This window comes from Oryctolagus cuniculus, chromosome 12, assembly GCF_964237555.1.
Source record: "Oryctolagus cuniculus chromosome 12, mOryCun1.1, whole genome shotgun sequence".
NCBI classification, from domain to species: Eukaryota; Metazoa; Chordata; class Mammalia; order Lagomorpha; family Leporidae; genus Oryctolagus; species Oryctolagus cuniculus.
Genome location: NC_091443.1, coordinates 60,485,766 through 60,502,259, shown reverse-complemented (window position 1 = coordinate 60,502,259; position 16,494 = coordinate 60,485,766). Strand labels below are relative to the sequence as shown.

The following is a 16,494-nucleotide window of genomic DNA, read 5'->3' as shown; positions in this document are numbered from 1 at the left end:
TAGCAGAGAACTGGATCAGAAGAAGAACAGCAGGTACTAGAACCAGCACCCATATGGAATGCCGGCACTGCAGGCAGCGGCTTTACCTGCTATGCCACAGTGCCTGCTCCAAGATGTATTTCTTGAAGGCAGCAAATAGATGGGTCTTGCTTTTAAATCCATTCAGTCAATCTGGATCTCATAACTGGAGAGTTGAGGCTATTTACATTCAAGGTGACTATAGGTAAGTAACAACTTAGTCCTGCCATTTTTCCATAAATATTCCTATCGTTTACTTTGGATTTGTTTTTTGCTTTAATTGGGAGACTTTCTACCTTCACTTATTTATCAATGATGGCTATGTTTCTGGGTTTCAGTGTGTAGCACATCCTTAAGAATTTTTTGTAAAGCTGGATAAGTGGTGACAAATTCTTTTAATTTCTGTTTGTTATGGAAGGTGTTCATTTCACCTTAATTAATATATGAGATCTTTGCAGTGTACAGTATTCTGGGTTGACAGTTTTTTTCTCTTAAGACTTGACTATATCTCTGCAGTCTCTCCTAGCTGGAAGAGTTTCTGATGAGAAAGCTATGAGTCTAATTGAAGATTTTCTGAAAGTAAACTGGCATTTCTCTCATGCACATTTTAGAATCTTTATGATTTATTATGAAAAGTTTCACTACAATGTGTCATGGTGAAGACCTTTTCTAGTCATGTCTATTAGGAGTTCTATGTGCTTCCTGCACTTGGACATCCCTTTCATTCATCAAATTGAGGAGATTTTCTGTAATTATTTCACTAAATAGACCTTCTAGTCCATTCTCTGTTTCCATGCCTTCAGGATATGATGAGATCTATATGTTGGGTCATTTGATAGTATCCCATATTTCTCCAACATTATATTTAATTTTTCTAATTACTTTCTTTTTGGATAGAAAAGTTTATAAAAATTTGTCTTCTAGCTCAGATATCCTTTGTTCTGCCTTACCAACTTTGTTGTTAAGGCTTTCTACCTCATTTTTATTTGATCTATTGCATTCTTCATTTCTAATATTTCATTTTGATTTCTCTTTAAAATCTCAATTTCATGGGAAAAATTTTTCATTCGTGTCATGTATGAATTTCTTTAGTTCTTAGATTTCCTTCTGATTGCTCTTGAGAAATCCTATGATTAATTTTTAATTCCATGTCCAGCATTCATCAATCTTTTCATCTTCATATTCTGCAATAAAATGTTGGGTTCCTTGCAGGCATGGGGGTGAGGAGTCATGATATCTTCTTTATTCTTGTTTCTTGAATTTCTGCATTAATTTGTAGGCATTTGTGGTGATACCTATTGTTTTTATTACCTCTGATGGCTTTTGTCTTTGAACTACACCTCTGTGGCTTAGTGGAATGTCTGCACTTGCAGTGAATACCAAGAGGTATGTGCTGGGTGTGGCCCAGGAGCTTTGGTCAGTGCTCTAGGGTGGGGTGAGTATCCAGGGTAACACCCAAGTTCGGTGTGGTAGATTTCCTCTTGTTAACAGAAACGGGGAGTGGTCACCTCTGTTGGTATGATCACAGCCTCACCCCCTCTCCTCCAAAGTTATCAATGCCTGAGTTCTAGTTAGTCTTCACTGGGTGCAACACTCATCCACACTGCAGTATGAACTTCACAAATGATCTGTGCAGTCCTCATTCCAAGCACAAATCCTGATACAATGGCCTGCCGCAGGCAACAAGAGAGCTCCAATCATGTGGAGCTGCACACAGTGATTTCCCAGAGACCCAGCTATGTCCTATACCCTTGCGTGCAACCACACGTTGCCACTTGCTTAGCACACAAGGCTTCCATAGCCATTGGGTACAGAGATTCTGCTCTACCGTGCCAACCTGTCCAGTCCACAGAGAGGCAGATATGGAGCCTGTGATATTTTGGGAGGCTGGGGGTGCCTCACAGCCCTACATGGGTGCCCAGTTCCCTGACTATCCTCCCAGCTGGACTCAAAGTCAGTGGGGACTGTAGATTTTTCTATCTGCTAGAATCTTTGTATAACATGCTTACATAAGAGCCACTACCAAATGTTGCCCTCTCTCTGCCAATGCCACCAGTACTGCCAAAAAAATGGCGTCCTGTATCAGCCAGTTGCTGTCAGTGCACACAAGGGCTTCCATAGCTGCCACCCAAGCCCATAATGGCATCTGCCCTCTCTCAGCTGGGTGCAGAGTGCTGTCTTGGGGTGGATGGAGTGAGAGAAACATGCCCCTTTTACTTTTACTGGGTCTACAGGTACCTATTAGCCCCTAGGGCTCCAGGCCAGACTCATACCACACACTCTCACCAGCTATATCTCACCACAGGCTACTACAGTTGGTCTCACCTCTGTCTCCAAGCTGCCACCCACTCCAGCTCTCAGCTGCTTAGTGTGTTTTGTCTATGTTTCTGCTGCGCGTCCATGGCTTTCTTTCTATAGAATTTTCACTGTGGTTTTCTAATTCTCCCCAGTTAGTGCACTTCTTACACATAATTTTCCACTGTTTATCCCTTATTTAGTGCAGTATGTCTTTCCCTATTCCACCATCTTGGAATCCCCTCTGTAGGAATAAATTTAAGAGCAATGATACAAAATTTCTAAGAATAAACTTATAAATTTAATTAAGAATCATAAAATTTGATAAATGGAGAGACATGGATAGGAAGTCTTTTATATCATAAAAACATATTGCTCTTGAATTTAAATATATATTTTATGAATCACTATCAGAATAACAAAAGGCCATGCTAGTTTTCTTTTCAAAACACAAGTAAATTGCACAAAATGGAAAAAAACAACCTGTAAGATTTCCCAAGATAAGCTTGTAAAAGAATAATAAGAGAATAATAAGAGATATTTAATTAAAACACCATTTGTTATCTGGTAATGAAATACAATTAACACATATATTCATTTTAGAATGCACAGAAAAGCTCACAAGATTTTTAAAATGTATAGAAGCCATATTTTTGGTACATAGATATTTATATATGTTACCTTAACTGAATTATACCCCTTATACAACCATATACCCTTCTTTCCTAGTTTTATATTTGTCATGAATCCCAGGTTATGTGATTTTAATATAATATATACACTCCTGGTTTCAAATGAGATCATATGTATGCACTATATCTATGTCTATATAATATATAATGTTTACATATGAAGTGAATATGGCAAAATGCAAAAAAATTACTAAATCTATTTTACATATTAAAGTTTTCTTTATTTTTTCAGTATGCTTTGAAATATATTACAATAAAAGTACATAACATTATAAAGACAAATCGTTGCCAATCTTGCTATTGCTTTTTCTCTCTGTCTTCAAAAGGATAAAGAATGAAAATCAACAGATTTTCTTAGCCAAGAGAGGAAAATTTGGAAGACATAAAAGGTAGGTCTTCTGTATTTAAAGCTAGAAAAACAAAATCATTTAAGAGGAAATGTTAAAAGATAGGCTATATTAATAAGAATTAGCTAAATAAGACCAACTACAAAAGAAAATGAATAGGCAAATCAAAGAAAAGAAAAAGCCAACAGATGATAAGCACATAAAAAATGTACAATCAGGCTAATGGTCATGAAGTACAAATTAAAATTATAGTCAGGAAACCTTTTCTAGTCACAGCTGATGAAAACTATTTACATTGCAAATAGCATTGAACAAATATTTCTATAAACATTGTGGTGGAACTTTTGAAATTTTTTTAACAGACTAATAACATTTTAAGTAAAGAATCAATTCAAACTTGTAAATTATTTCTTAAAATATTGTTAATTTAATACATTAACTTACTCATTCCTTCTTATGGTTGGCCAGTAATTGGGTTGGTATGAGAATACAAAATCCTAGCACCCTTGCCTGAATTTGGGTTGATTACTCCAAGTTCTTTGGAGCTCTAGAATTTCTTCAGGCGTTGGGAAGTTCACCTGAGGCCTAGATTTACAACTTCATGGAAGATCAGCATGCCCTGCCCACTGTTACCCGCCTCATTTCCTTAGAAGTATATGTGTATCTTAGAGGTCTGTGTCCCAAAAGTCATGTTCATGAGCCTTCTGCATACGACAGCCATTCTGGGAGTCTGTTTCCAGAGATCTCAATCTGAGACAGGCCATGTGTCTATGAACATTAATAAATGCAAAGGGAAAGGTGTCCCAAAAGAACACAGCAAATCAGAAATAATTTCTACTAGATAATCAGGGATAAGACTGGAGAAAGGAAAAGGGAGATCATTTCCCTTTGTTCACGTATTTATTGTGCTACTGAGGAAACTTCCAGGTTGTTTCTTTTTTCATTTAAGCACTGAGAAACTACATCATAGACAGAGATTCCTTTTTGACTCAGAGTAAAGAAGTCCTAACTTTTTAATTCCTTTTACCTGCTTTAAAAATTAAAAAAAAAAAAAAAAAAACTTGTTCAAAGTTTTAAACCAGTTAAATAAGTAAATAAGTCATCAGGCTTCCCAAATGGGCATGTTTTGTACTTTAATTTTATGCTGGCAGAGAATGTGATCAATAAATTATTGCTGTTTGTGAAACATTTGCTTTCATAGTTCTAACATATTTTAACTCCAAGGGTTACCAGAATTTTTTTCACATTATTTGACAGCTGAAATTAAACAAATCCTATTCAACCACAGAGCTAATAGAAGGTTTACTACGTGTGTCATTAGCACCATCCATATAAGGTAACAGAAAATATGAGGTGTGGATTTTAAAAATATGATAAATTGAGACTACTGCTAGATGCACAGGAAGGTGTGACTTTAGGCCAGGCATATTCTTATTAGAATAAAAGTGCCTTTCTTTTATTTTGCTAAAATAGTCAGGATTATGTTTTGAGTTGACATCTTTCAAATTATTTTATCAAGCCAGAAATGTATACCTTAGTTGAAATACATTTTAACCATCATGTCACTTTAATATAATATATGGCATTATAATATATTGCTTTGTAATAGGTTGCTAAACATTTTTATGTTCAAGAATATCATGGTTAGAATGAAGAAACATAATTTATTTGGTTATATATTTTAGCCCTTAATGCTTTTGCAACATGTTTTTGATGCTTAAGTAGAAGAATCTGAGGAAAATATAGAGCCATTTGAAAATTGCCCAAAATACTTAAAGTTTAACACATTAGAGTATTCATATATATATAATTTTTAATGAGCATATGTTATTCATAATCACACCACTTAGATTATGTATTATCACACTGGGGCAGCCTGTAATCTTGAGATTGCCTTTTTCCTACTTTGCATTTATACAACTTCTTTCAATCAGAGATATTCCCAGAATACTACACAAAGAACCAGGGGATTGTGCATCCTTGCTTCAGCCAGGAAGAGACTGGAGATTCTTCATTCGCTCTTTGAAACATGCAGACTGATGCCCTCCGCATGTGTTTGTATTCAAATACCAGTTGAGTTTACACTGCCTACAGCACATTTTTTTTCCACCTCTCATCCTGTTTATGCCCATGGGAGTACATGCAATTCAGTATCTTAAATACAGGAAATATGTAAGTAGAAGAATGTAAAGAAATAGAATGGTTCATAGAAAACCAAACTGATGAATATGTAAAACTAAATAAAGACAAGTTGCTTTTTACAAAAAATAGTAGATATGCATTATGTGTGGATGAGACAACTATGTAACATGAGAACCACAATTAGTAAAAAATCTAGAATAATAATTAACTTACTTTCCTTTACAAACGTTGTTGTACCAAATATACAAAAACTGGAGATTGTGAGGAATCTAGTACAGATACGGTTTATGGATGAGAATTCTGTAGACTTCAGTCTGTAGACCATTCTCAGAGATAACTAACTTCAGTCAGTCAGTGAACCTATTCTTTAAGAAAATGTTTTCTTTCCCTACATCAACAGAATACAATACCAACAACTCTATGTTTTAAATACTTTGAATAATGAACTCTTGTGCATTTATGTTTGTAACATGTTTTATGGTTTTCTCCTTCACCATTTTAACTGGACACAGTTGGGTGTCAGAAGGCTTTCATGGCAGTCAAATGCTTAGGCACCAGATTTCGACTGCCTGGGTCTGAATGAAGGCCCCAACATTTAAAAAAAAAATACTCAGGGAACTTAAACAAGTTTTTGAACCTCTCTGAATGTTAGTGTCTTCATCTGTTAGAAGGGAATGAAAATTTCAATCATTTTCATAAAGCTGGATTAGAACCAATTGGACCCTCACTGCACACAGCACCCAGCAATTAATAAGTCTCAATGTGAGGGACATGAGAATGACTGAATCTGTATTCACTGTTGTCCAATAATTTCCATGTTTTCTTTCACAACTCTCTGTTGTTTTTAAAAATAATTAGATGCTACTTATAGAAGCAATGAAATTTAATTATATTATTATTACTAAGACTATGGGGTTTTGAATCTTTAGCCTTTAAAAAATAAAGAACAGAAAATATAAATAATAATCTGAATAAAATATATTCTACATACGTGCTATGCTTATGCATAATAATTTATAATATGAGAAAATTCTAAGATATATCCACTGATTGTGACAATAAACTGGTGACAAACTACAGCTAATATTAGGGAACAACTATAAAATCCAAGTTTTTAAGAATTTATTTATTTGAAAGACAGAGTTAACAAAGATAGAATGAGAAACAGAGAGAGACAGAGAAAGAGAAGGAGAAGTTGATTTTCCACCCACTGGTTCACTCCCAAATGCCTGCAAGGCTGGAGCAGGCCAGGCTGAAGGCAGGAGCCTGGCACTCCATTCAGATATCCCACATGGGTGGCAGTGGCCCCACTCTGGGAAGTGGACCAATGAATGGAAGATATCTCTGGCTCTCTCTGTAACTCTGCCTTTCAAATAAACAAATAAAGCTTTTTTTAAGAAACAAAAAAAAAGCAAACTGTATAGGTTAATCTACATAGCTATTCAACATGGCTTTAAAACATTAGAGTATTTCAAATTTTAAGAGAAACGAAAATGAATCTTGATGTGAATGGAAGGGGAGAGGGAGTGGGAAAGGGGAGGGTTGCGGGTGGGAGGGACGTTATGGGGCGGAAGCCACTGTAATCCATAAGCTGTACTTTGGAAATTTATATTCATTAAATAAAAGTTTAAAAAAAAAGAAAAGAAAAGAAATTTTAATTAAGAAATTCTTATCCAGAGATATTCATTACATGTCAACATCATACCCAGTTGTAAACTCTACTTGACAAGATTAAGTGAAGGCTGTTACATCAATCCATAGTGCGAAAGGAGTTGGGCTGATTTATCTTTTTAAAGCATCTGTCCTTTGGGGCATTGTAAAGTTTTATGAGGAAGGTTCACTTTCTAATGTGAAAACATTTGACATCCAAAAGGATAGTTTCTGGAAGAGGGAGAGAGGTGCAGTTCAGAGACGACTAACACAGATATGTCGATAAGGTCATGATTGGAACATGACTGATATAACCAAGAATTTTTCATCCATAATTTACTATAGGAAGAAGACAGGTAAAATCACTGTGTTTTCTTCCTTCGGATATTATAATCATCTAAGGTATTGACAACTTCGCAGGTTGTACTGTCTGCATTTCTCCCCCTTGGTGCCACAGAAGTGTTCACCATATCTTGCCAGATTGAATTTGAAAGTTAGGCTTCAAATACCATCACAACTACCACTCATATCCCATAGTTGGACAGTGCCTTACCCTTTGCGAACATAATGTCCCTGTTGGCCCAGGATGGTCTTGGTTGATATACATTGCCTCAAGATAATTAACAATATCACCACTGTTTAAACGATGAAATCATAGAGTCACCTTAATTTTAACAAACACCAACTCATATCATTCATCTATGAACCCCAAGAGACTGACAGAAAAGTAAGAATGAATCACTGCCAAGCGAGTAACTGGGCATAAACTAGAGCTCATGGCTCCTTTCTCTAGACTCCTTTCTTTCTACATACTAAGTGCCCAGAGTCATGTCTTCAGTGCTTCAGGAGCTATCACACATGCCCAGACACCTCTAGTATACTCAATATACATTTATCCTTCATGTAGCATGCATCAGGGATTGTCTCGGAATCCTTATTAGTTGACTGTATGTGTGTATGGTGCGTGTGTGATTGGTCACATTCTTAAGAAACAAAGAGCATCAGATTAACAGCTCTCACTGCCCAGCCTTCTTATAGGGACCACACCTAACATTTGCACAATGCTATACAACAGACTCATGAAATCCTAGATTTCCTGTCAGTTTTTCTGACAACTGTACTTCTAAGTGCCTGACTTCTGAATCTATCCAGTAGGAAAAATACTAAACCTGTACCCAGCCTGTTTTTTTTCTTTTTTTAAGATCTATGTATTTATTTGAAAGGCAGAGTTAGAGAGAGAGAGAGAGAGAGAGAGAGAGATCTTCCAACTGCTGCTTCACTCCCCAGATGGCCACAATGGTCAGGACTGGGCCAAGCCAGAGCTAGGAACCTCACCCGAGTCTCCCACATAGGTGACCGAGGCCTAAATGCTGGAGCCATCTTCCATTGCTTTCCTAGGCACGTTAGCAAGGAGCTGGATTGGAAGTAGAACAACCTGGACTTGAACCAGAGTTCATATGGGATGTTGGCATTGCAGGCTCAGCTTAACCTGCCATGCTACATGCCACAATGCTGCAATCCCTTTCCCCAACCAGTTCCCGGGTTTGTAACAGTTAATGTCACACCGGAAAATTTCAACTACAAAATTAGGTCAAGGGGTAATTTCTCTATGTCTTCAACTATATACAGTGAAAGCTTGGTAAGAACAGGCTCTTGTTCCTCCCCCAAGTTTTGCCTTTTTCCTTTCTATTTTAGAAATCTAAGTGTTTACTATTATGGTTTAAATAATTGCAAGATAAAAGTGAATGTGAATGTTAAATAATAATATAATTATTTTGAATTTGTCTATGAGGATTTTTTAATTGGCAGATTTTTTTTAGAGTTGGTGATGTTTCACAATTTAAAATAATTTCAAAAGTAACAGCAGAGCTGAAAAGAAGAAAGAGTACAAAAATAATTTATTATGAAACAAGTAGATGCATTTGAAAAGAAAAAAGCATTTAATTACATCTTAGTATATTTGCAGTGATTCATGATGGCTATTTACATCAAATGATTTTTTAAATATTAAATATTAAATCCATTTAAATGCAATAAGTTGTACAGAGAATTTTCATCTTTATTTCAGAGTCATGCTACTTTAAAATTCGTCATTAGAGCTAATAAGAAATTATATTGGAACTACTCTGTACATTTAAATGAAGCATAAATCAATTATTGAAGCAAGGAATTTTTTCATCATTGTAATGATTATTGGAATAAATTTAGTTCTTCAATGCTGCCTAATGATATCTTCAATAACAAAAATTTGCATAGACTTAATTTTTACTGGGAACTCTTTAAATGTGCTTATAATGCCTTTTTTCAGAAAGAAATATTTTAGAGAATTCTCATGCTGTATTGGAATGCTCTAAATGCCAGATTCAGTTATCTTCAGTACCCTGGAAACCAAAATTAGGTTTAGAATCAATACACTGTACCATCCATTTAATGTTTAGTATACCAAACACTAACAACATTTATGAAAGAGTAACAGACTCAGAAAGGTTAAGCTGGTAAAACCAATCAATATACCAAAGCAATATTATAGAAAGTAGAATTTCACATGTTAGTGACTTCGTCAGGTGTGACCCACAGAAGTTAACTCAAATTTAGAAGAATATCCTTTGAAATTTCCTTTGGAATTCACATGAAAATCCCTTTATTGGTGTGAAGCACAGATCCTGCTAGCACAACCATGCACTTGATATTTCTCACCTTTTGCAAGAACAAAACTGGGCAAATATAAAATCACTGTTTGCCTGCTTTGCTGAATACATCCTTGTGTAAGTTGGTAAAATTATGAAATCATGGGGCAAGTATTTGACACAATGGTTAAAATAGTACTTAGGACACCCTCATTGCATATTGAAGTGTCTGGGTTTGAGTCTTAGCTCCACTTCTGATCAGTTCCTACTAATGCATACCCTGCAAGGCAGCAGGTTCTAGTATTTGGGTCCCTGCCAGCCATGTGGGAGATCTGGATGGAGTTCCAGGTTCCTGGCCTTGGTTTGTTGTGGGCAATGAGAGTGAACCAGTGAATGGAAGTTCCCTATCTGTCTCTCTATTCTCTCCCTTCTTTTAATTGAGATGAAAAAAATTACATAATTTAAAAATATGTATCACAGTAGAGATATAAAAAAGAATTATGTAATCATCACTATTGTTGTTATTTAATGCATATTGTCTGCCGAGAATTTGAGAAGAACTTCATATGGAGTTTTCATTCAGTCCTTACAACAATCCTTGTTATTCTCCTACTAGCTCACACAGATGTGCCATAGTTTGATCTGCACATTCTCGGATGATCATACATATACCCTATTTAATCAATATATATGTGATCCTGACAAATTCTGAATACTGAATTGCACAAAAAATTTCTTAAATACTCATAAATCTTTTCTCATATTCTTTGACTTCCATCCCAAACATTGTCAGATAATAAGATAACACATGTGTTCCTGGTAAAGCTGGCCATCAGAAGGTGATGTTGTCATCTCAAAGGTAATCAGTTGCACCCATTCAGATCCATATTCCTTCCTGCTAATACTGTAGTGATCCCAGTGTCATCTCAATAGTGGGATATAGCTGGTCAGTTATGAAATTAGTTACCACTAGTGGCTAATATGCTGATGCTTGAAGATAGATAAACAGAAAACAGATTGATATAGTTCAACGTTTCAATTTAAAATTATTAACTTCACACGGATAAAAGATAAAAGAAGGGTGGCATTTCAGCTAAGTCTTGGAGAATTTGCTTATTGGGAGCACACCAATAACAATCATGCCATCTTTTTTTAAATCACAGATGAGCAAGGACGATAGAACCAGTGTAAGAAATGTTCCAAGTCATCCAGGTGTCAAACAAACCAATTAAATTAAAGGCTAAAGGTATGATATGTTATGTGTATATTTATTCATTATGTCCTATTATTTACAGATGTCATAATTTAGATTTCAGGTTATTGCTTTGTTGACTTCAATGTACAAAGACTAAGACTTTGGGTGGGGTATATATATATATACATATATGTATATATAATATATAGAAAGTTATTCATCTAAGCTCACATGCTCCTAAGAAATCCAATTTAAGAATACACAATAATCTATATGAATATATTTACATTGAAGGGAATAAATCTAGATAATATCCCTCATTTGCTAATTACTAGGAGATATCTGATTAAACATTCACTAACAAAATAGTATAGAGATGTGCTTAAATACATAAATACTTAATGGCTGGTGTTGAGATGTTTCATGCTTTGCTCAGCTGTGAATATGTCATGTGAATAAAAATAAATTTTAAAAAGAAGCTAAGAGCACACACACACAAGAACAAGGTAAACATATGCTTCCATATTCCTTTACCACTAAGAATCTGTTGCAGTTTGGCCATACCCAACACCCAGAGACATGCAACTGACATGTGGGCAGTGGGCAAGCACCCAAAGGTCTGAATCCAAGCTCAGCACTACATTTATTAGCTGAGAATCCTTTACCAATTTTCTTGATTTTTCTTGCTCTTAATTTTATCATCTGTGCAAAAAGGGAGTCTAATATGTGTAGAGTGCTAAAATTATTGATAAAGACTTTGAATTTTAAATTGAAAAATGCAAAATTTTATTGAAATATTTCAGTGATTACCTTCAAAGCTGTTATTTGGTAAATTTCTTCCTCTCCCACTTTTATCCAATACCAAATTCCTTCCTGTTGACAAAGACAACAGTGAGTAGGTATTGTATTGAAATATTTGGGTACATTTATACAACACAGAATTTCCACAAGAGAAGTCCTCATCATCATGTTCTTCTAGAAAGAAGAAAAAAGAAAAATAAAAAAATAAAGGCCTAGCACAACTGCTGATGGACAGCAGTTTTACAGAAGAGTATGAAAGTTAATGTGTTAGTGTTTCTCAGTTTCAGCCATATGAAAGCGTGTTGCTTTTCCTCTGGTCATTCATGTGTTTCCTTCACAAGGTCATGAAACATCAGGAGACTCATTTTCCACTTCAGTCAACGTTTGTCTCAATGCCTGGAGCATCATAGCTAATATGACTGAAGTTTGTTTAGCTGATTAGACATTGCAGTATAAGCAGAAGTCAACAGTAACCTGTGATCTTCAGAGTTCTCCTGTCTTAAGTGCAATGCTGCTCAGCAGTTGCTTTGGACTTTGAGTTGCAATGGCGTGATTGATAGGGACAAAGGTGGTACAGGAAGCTAAAACCTTTGAGTGTTATGTTCTTACAATCTCTTATAGCTATCAATCTCTTTCAGGAATTCATTGACTGGAATGTGTCTTAGATGCCATTAAACCCTAATACAAAAATCCCTTTTGTTTTCCTGAGCGTGATCAGTCAGTTCATTTTTCTATGGGAAAAGCACATTGTCTCAAGGTACAGTACCTTGGTTCTTTTTAAAATTAATTCCTTTTGTTGAGTTAACTCACTTCTTCTGCTGCCCACTCTATTTTGTTGACATACCATGTCATGCAGGAAGAGGGTTTTAGGAATTGATAAATTTAAATATCCCCCACAATATAAATCAAACTGTAAAAATAAGTTTACCATAACCTAGTAGAATCACTATCAATACTAGGTTCACAGAGGCCATTGGGTGTTAATTCCATTCCCTTCTCACATGTAAGGACCATCAGCAGGGCTGAATTTCAGAATTATAATCCCATGACTTACTGACCAGGTAACATTTTAAAAATTTAAACTCTCAGGGCCGGTGCTGTGGCTCACTTGGTTAATCCTCTGCCTGCAGTGCCAGCATCCCATATGGGCACTGGGTTCTAGTCCCGGCTGCTCCTCTTCCAGTCCAGCTCTCTGCTATGGCCCGAGAGGGCAGTGGAGGATGGCCCAAATGCTTGGGCCCCTGTACCCACATGGGAGGCCAGGAAGAGGCACCTGGCTCCTGGCTTCAGATCGGTGCAGCAATGGCTGTGGTGGCCATTTAGGGAGTGAACCAATGGAAGGAAGACCTTTCTCTGTCTCTCTCTCTCTCTCACTGTCTATAACTCTACCTAGAAAATTAAAAAAAAATTAAACTCTCAGAGCTTAATGAGCTAATGTGTGTGAAAACCTGTAGTGTAGTTTCAGACACATGATTGATTTCCTCCCTTCCTATCACAGGATTGTCACTTTTACTATCGTCCAAGAAATCTGCCCAAATTTATAGTATTAGTAGTCTACCACTAAAAACCGAAACCGTATAAAACAAACTGCCAAAACTTTCATACCAATTTTCTAAGAATCATTTATTCCAATAAGCACAGGTAGACAAGTTTATCTACTGTTGTAATACAAATATAAGTACAATATAAAAATTTTGCTCTTAGCTCAGGCCTTGTATTAAAGTTATAACTGTTCAAACAAAAACTGGAGCAAGTACAATTTATCAAAGTCTACTTGTACCAAAAAAAGTGTTCTAGAACCAGGCAGCATTTGAGATTAGAGGTGGTCCTGAATCTCCTACCCACCAAATTTTATCACCGATTGAGCAGAATATGACTTAGAGTAGACTGGATAAAGAAATTATGGGACATGTACTCTATAGAATACTATACAGCAGTAAAAAACAATGAAATCCGGTCATTTGCAACAAAATGGAGGAATCTGGAAAACATCATGCTAAGTGAATTAAGCCAGTCCCAAAGGGACAAATATTATATGTTCTTCCTGATCGGTGACAACTAACCAAGCACAAAAAAGGAAACCTGTTGAAGTGAAAGGGACACTATGAGAAACAGTGACTTGATCAGCCCTTGTCCTGACTGTTGATGTACAATTTAATATTTTATCCCTTTTAGTATTTTTTTCTGTTTGTTCTACTTAATACTATTGGTTGAACTCTGTAATTAACACACAATTATTCTTAGGTGTTGAAATTTAACTGAAAAGTGATCCCTGTTAAATATAAGAGTGGGAATAAGAGAGAAAGGAGATGTACAATTTGGGACATGCTGAATCAGACTTGCCCCAAATGGTAGAGTTAGAAATGTGCCAGGGGATTCCAATAAAATCCCATCAAGATTGCTTGTACCAATGCCATCTCACTAGTCCAAGTGATCAATTTCAGTTCACAGTAAATCACACTGATAGGTCTAAGAGTCAAAGGGATCACACAAACAAGACTAGTGTCTGCTAATACTAACTGATAGAATAAAAAAGGGAGAGAATGATCCAACATGGGAAGTGGGATACACAGCAGACTCATAGAATGGCAGATGTCCTAAACAGCACTCTGGCCTCAGAATCAGCCCTTAAGGCATTCGGATCTGGCTGAAGAGCCCATGAGAGTATTTTAGGCATGGAAAGACAAGACACTCTGTCAAAAAAAAAAAAAAAAAAGGCCCTAAATGAAAGATCTCTACAAGTGAGAACCCAGTATAAAGAATGGGCCATCAAAGAAGGAGGTACCTTTCTCTGAAGGGAGGAGAGAACTTCCACTTTGACTATGACTTTGTCTAAATAAGAACGAAGACAGCAAACTCAAAAGGCTTCCCTAGCCTTGGAAACATATGACTAGAGCCTAGGGAGATTTCTGACGCCATAAACAAGAGTTTGAAATTGTAAAGTCAACAACAGGAGTCACTGTGTACTTACTCCCCATGTAGGATCTCTGTCCTTAATGTGTTGTCCAATGTGAATTAATGCTATAACTAGTACCCAAACAGTATTTTACACTTTATGTTCTGTGTGGGTGCAAACTGATGAAATCTTTACTTAATATATACTAAACCAATCTTCTGTATATAAAGATAATTGAAAATGAATCTTGATGTGAATGGAATGGGGGAGGGAGCGGGAGATGGGAGGGATGCACGTGGGGAGGGAAGTTATGGGGGGAAAAGCCATTGTAATCCATAAACTGTACTTTGGAAATTTATATTTACTAAATAAAAGTTTTTAAAAAAGATTACCTGATTGGTACAGTCTTGCATTTGTCTAATCTAAGCATAATTTGGAGACTTCAGCCTGGACTTAGCTGTGGGGTAAGATACTTTGATTGGCTTAGCTACAAGAATATATTATGCTACAATCTACTTACACATAAAGCTAGGTCTCAATTCCTTATATGCCCGTTTGGACGAGTGGTTTAGGCCAATTTATTCTAGTTCGACAATTTCTTCCTTTTGGTCATCCTGTCAGATCTTGAGAGATTAACCCAAATCATGGGCTTCGTTAGTGACATCATCTTCATCACAATGAATCTGCTTGATCTCTGGACAGAATTTACAATTCCACATGTTAAATCACTTAGATGAGTCTTACATTTTATGTTTAATATTCCAACCAAAATTAGGCCAATTGATATACAAAGGATGACTGTATACATGTATTTAAAATTTTTGAGTGAGTACAACACAATGGCAAGAAACTGAAATACACATTTCAATGGGATCTTTATGAATCAATCCAATAAAAATCAAACCAGTGTTCAGGCATTAGGATTTGTTCAATATAATTTGAGTTCTACTGTTCATAGCTCTTGTTTGTTAATGGTGAAAGAAGATCATATTATGCTGCAAAATTATCTAATCTTGAGAAATATTCAACTTTGGAATTAGTCAGGTGACATAAATCATATGGAAGGAAGATCTACCAGAGAACGCATGAATTGGAAATTCATGGAAGAACTAGGCTTGACATCCATTCAGGATGCACTTAACTCCGTTGTTAGCTGTCCCCACAATATCATGTGTTCCCTTCCCTTGAGAAATTTCCTTAACATATTTGTTATTCTGGGCCGGCACCGTGGCACAGTGGGTTAATGCCCTAGCCTGGGGCACCGGTATCCCATGTGGGCGCCGGTTCTGGTCTTAGCTGCTCCTCTTCCAGTCCAGCTCTCTTCTGTGGCCTAGGAAGGGAGTGGAGGATGGCCCAGGTCCTTGGGCCCCTGTACCTATGTGAGAGACCCAGAGGAAGCTCCTGGTTCCTGGCTTCAGATCTGCATGGCTCCAGCCATTGTGGCCATCTGGGGAGTGGACCATCAGATGGAAGACTTCTCTCTCTCTGCCTCTTCTCTCTCTGTTTAACTCTGACTTTCAAATAAAATAAATAAATTTTTAAAAAATATATTATGCATATCTACAGAAGCAAAAGTGTTAGACACAATTTAATTAAACTCTGCAGTATTAAAATGAAAGAAAAGATAGGTACAACATTCAGGTATGTTCAGCGCTGTGCACAAGCTTCCATCTGGGGCCAAAAGTACATCAAAAGCTGCATTCTGGATGAAGTGTTTATGTTGGACACAGATGTAGTAATCCATTTGTGGAAGTGAAGTCCTGACCCAGGAATCCGGGAGAGGATTGATTAGCTACAAAATCCAAAATCTTTCTCAATTTACAAATTACTT

At 36.3% G+C, this 16,494-nt stretch overlaps 1 long non-coding RNA gene across 2 annotated transcripts in view; it reads left to right on the top strand.

Annotated features, from left to right (window-relative positions):
* Nucleotides 1-16,494, top strand: part of LOC138844545 (uncharacterized) — a 448,524-nt gene that overhangs the window by 369,299 nt on the left and 62,731 nt on the right. For both annotated transcript variants that reach the window (XR_011380479.1, XR_011380478.1), the window contains 2 exons: nt 3,332-3,394; nt 10,935-11,017. This is a non-coding gene — a long non-coding RNA (uncharacterized lncRNA). The remainder of the gene's footprint in view (nt 1-3,331; nt 3,395-10,934; nt 11,018-16,494) is intronic.